The 4,214-nt window shown below is 35.5% G+C and overlaps 1 non-coding gene across 1 annotated transcript; it reads right to left on the reverse strand.

The window, feature by feature from the left end:
• Positions 1-658: 658 nt before the first annotated feature.
• Trnay-gua lies at positions 659-749 on the reverse strand. The gene is given in 2 exon segments: positions 659-694; positions 713-749. It is a non-coding gene; the product is annotated as a tRNA-Tyr (tRNA).
• Positions 750-4,214: the final 3,465 nt, after the last annotated feature.

A 4,214-nucleotide genomic window follows, 5' to 3' on the forward strand; every position in this document is an offset into this window, starting at 1 on the left:
GAATTAAACTGTGAATGGTTTTAACAACAATGGTATTAAATAACTTTGTTTAAATCTATTTCTACGCGTGTTCACAGTAAAAACAAGTGAAGGAAATGGGATGACGGTGTCGTTAGTATAACCTTTATATTTTTTACTTCACTCCGGGTTGACCCAACGGTCGTTATGAGGTCCTTAAAACCCCTAAGAGCGTGGTAGCTTCTCAATTTATCCCGACGCTTGGCAGTACCAATATTTATATCCACACAATCCAAGATATGGTACCATTTTGTTCATTTCCCAAAAATTTGCAAGAAATGACCTCCTAAAAAGCCCAGCTGTTGTCTATGATATGATCATGTGACCCCTTTCTTCTTTGTTTAATTAATTACAGACTGCACACAGCTTATCAGGAGAGGGTTAGACGTTGGTATGTCTGTATTTGACATGGGATAGTATAACGTGCTTTTAGTACATGAGTGAGAATAATAATATGCCCTCAGAAAAAAAAAACTACTCGAGACCTGACCCCCCCCTCCCCCTGACATATGTGACACGTGTAGTCTAGGATATCAATGAATATGACTCCCCAGGTCATTACACTTTGGATAAATCGCTTGATCAGAACATTGGACGATAAACGAACGAACAAAACCAAACGAGGAAAAAAAATGAAAGCTCCTTCGAGCCGGATTTGAACCAGCGACCTATGGATTTCAAGTCTGGTTTCTTACTACAGTCCACCGCTCTACCAACTGAGCTATCGAAGGTTCATCCTTTATCCTTGTTATCTTTGACATAAGCTGTTAGTTTTCAATATGTTGCGCAACCGTGGCCTATATGAAGGTGGACTTTCACCCTTTCAAAAAGAAGATATCAAATAAACCAGAATCAGTTATCTGCAAAATATTGTAACAAATTCCAAACATACACACAGGAAAGTGCAATGAATTTATTATTAAGCCAGTGGGAAGTTTGTTTGGCCCTACAGTTAATATCATTTTATAGTCTCCGTAACTTAAGGCCTGAATGAAATTTCAGCAAAGGTATAAATTAAAACAGAATAGAAAGAATACAATAGCAAGGCCGACCAGTTTCACTGTTTTTGAATTGTTCTTTATTTGTGTGACTTTTACAACCAATAAACATGATTAGAAGTTGTGTAAATACATAGGCCCCTATATGCCCAGTGACAACTTTATGTACCGCAAAAAAAATTACCTGAACTCTATCACGACAAAGGGTGGGGTACATTGCTTTTAACCAAATTTTACAGCTAGGTCAATTACTACACATGGTGTGTGTTTTCCTAAAAATTATCTATGTGTCATAATCATTAAAAAAAAAAAGAAGACAAAAAATTAAACTATTACCTTGACAACTGTTTATTTTAACCCCGGTATTATGTTGTTGTTGTTTTTTTTTTTTCATTTATTTTATACTTTTATAATCTTAAGTTAAAGGAACTGGACACTATTTGTAACTACTCAAAATAATTGTTGGTTAACAAACTTATTTGGTAACGAGCAACGGAGAGCTGTTGATAGTATAAAACATTGTGAGAAATGCCTCCCTCTGAAGTAACGTAGTTTTTGAGAAAGCATTATATTCTCACTGTAATAATATTTGAATTTGAATTCGAGACCTCAGCTGAGGTATCAAATTCAAACATCTGAAAGCACACAACTTCGTGTGACAAGGCTGGTTTTTCTTTCATTATTCTCTCGCAACTTCGATGACCAATTGAGTTCAAATTTTCACGGGTTTGTTATTTTTGCATATGTTGAGATACACCAAGTGAGAAGACTGGTCTTTGACAATTCCAGTGCCTTAATACAAATTATTGATAAAATTCACAAAAAGATATTTTGAAGTATAAAAAGCACTTATGATAAGTTAAATGGCTGCCAAAATTTACAACCGTTGTTGATTCAGTTGAACGTGAGAAGCATACATTGAGAATCATTGTGTCCGTATTTCTAAGCCAGAAACTACTAATTTAATATGGCTGTCAGAATGTAAAGCCGTATTGAATTGTATTTTGTTCATAGTTGGGAAATGGGTCACTCTGTGCAACCAAAATGTAATAATTTAAAAAAAGAAGTGCAGCTGGCATGTGGAATCTATTCTTTCCGGTAAAATAACAAGTACAAGCCCTCGCATCCAAAACATGACAACGGTCTTTCATCCCAAATGAGTCCATTGTCGTCTACAGACGTAAAAGCTTTCATGTGAAGGTTTAAGAAGGGTTGATTTACTTTTTTGAACGATTTGTGTATGCATTTGTTTAATTTTGTTACATTTAAAAAAAAATTGTTTGGGGGGTGGTGTTTCCTGTGATATTTTAAGTTTATTTGTTTGCTTAAAGCCATTGGACACTTTCGGTAAACAGTATTGTCCAAGGCCCACACTTCGTGTATCACAACTTACATATAAAATAACAAACCTGTGAACACTATTAGGCTCAATTGGTCATCAGAGTCGGGAGAAAATAACGGGAAACCCACCCTTGTTTCCGCACGTTTCGCCGTGTCATGACATGTGTTTTAAATAAATCCGTAATTCTCGATATCGAGAATTGATATTGTTTTAATGTTTTCTCAAAAAGTAAAGTATTTCATGGAATAATATTTCAAGAGAAGTCTTTCACCATTACCTTCTGTACACACTGTAAGTTATTTGTAAATCTGTGAACCTTAAAATAAATTATGTTCCGAAAGTGTCCAAAGGCTTTAAAGGATAGAATTGGTAAGAAACAAAAATCGTGAAGATAACAGATTTACATAAAACTTACACGGTCTAATGGTAATGATAGTTGAAAACATCCCATGAAATATTTCTGTCTGAAATGTCATATTTGATGAGAAATAAATAATCTAACTTCGCGTTTGGGGTTTATCGCTCAGTGAGCGTTTAAAAAAAAAACTTCCACAGGTTTGTCAGTTAATGTACAATGGTGGATTACATAAAGTGTTTACACTGCCAACAACTATTTGTTTGAGCAAAAACCAATTCTGTCATGTTCCTTTAAAGTAACACGTTGCCTTGGATCGGACGAGTTGGTCTATTAAAAGCGTTTGAAACCGTTTGTTATAAAATGCATATGGTTAGAAAGATGTTTTATAAGTAGAATATACTGATCCACACAAGTATCACTCAAAATTGCACGGTTTTCCTTCAAAATGTTGTGTAAGTCGACGAGGTAAAAAGAAATCCACGCAATTTCGAGTCATATTTGTGAAGATCATTGTATTATACTTTTACAATATCTTTCTAACCATATGCATATTATAACAAACGGTTACAGAACGCTTTTCAAAGACCAACTCGACCGATCCAAGGCAACGTGTTCCTTTAAGCGCACAGGTACGATCATGAGTACATTTTATTTTACATACAAAGACACGTACAATAAATATTGAGTCACTCTTGCATTCGACTAACTCAAGCACTTAGTTACTATTCATCATTGAAACAACGATTAATTGATATACAACGAGCATAGGCGATAACTGCTACATCAGTGGTTTTCAGTGATTTTGCCTGTGCACGAATTAACTAAGTTTGATAACTACAACCTCTTTCCCATACGTCTCTATCTCTCTCTTTTACATAAATATATGTGTCCGACCTTGTTCCTCAAACAGGAAGTTTTATCATGAAACAATGTTTTTGCTTGTTCTCAACCATTTTACAATCTTACGGCGCTCTATACAGAATACAGCGCTCCATAATCAACAACAGAACCAAAACAAAAGAAAAGAAAAGAATACTTTGATACAGAGAGATCATAAGCATACGGGATGAATTAAGTTTTGAGTTGGCACTTGAAGGTCGTAGATGCAACTCCCATAAAAAGCACTCAGCAACTTTTCCACAATGAGGTGTCCTCAAGCCTTCCTTTACGATGCGCGGAACAGTCGGCAAGGTGACATCAGTAGGTGAGCAAAAGCCCCATGCATCCTTCAGACCCATCAGCTTTGTCTCAAGAGCTTTATTCTGTACTAGGTTCTTTAGATCTCTTTTATGCCCCTGTGCCTGTTTATCTCCTGCCTGTCAGCTAGACGTTTTAGAGGAATTATCAGTTACTACCTAAGTCAGCTCCAATGAGTTATAACCTTGTTTTATAGGCAAACTTGCATATTAAAATTGCTTTTAAAAATTTCTTTCATTTACCATTATTAATTGACATCTCGATGGATATACACTAAAGATGCCGACAAATTTGTGTACAG

The sequence above is a fragment of the Asterias rubens genome, chromosome 1, assembly GCF_902459465.1.
Source record: "Asterias rubens chromosome 1, eAstRub1.3, whole genome shotgun sequence".
Taxonomy (NCBI): domain Eukaryota; kingdom Metazoa; phylum Echinodermata; class Asteroidea; order Forcipulatida; family Asteriidae; genus Asterias; species Asterias rubens.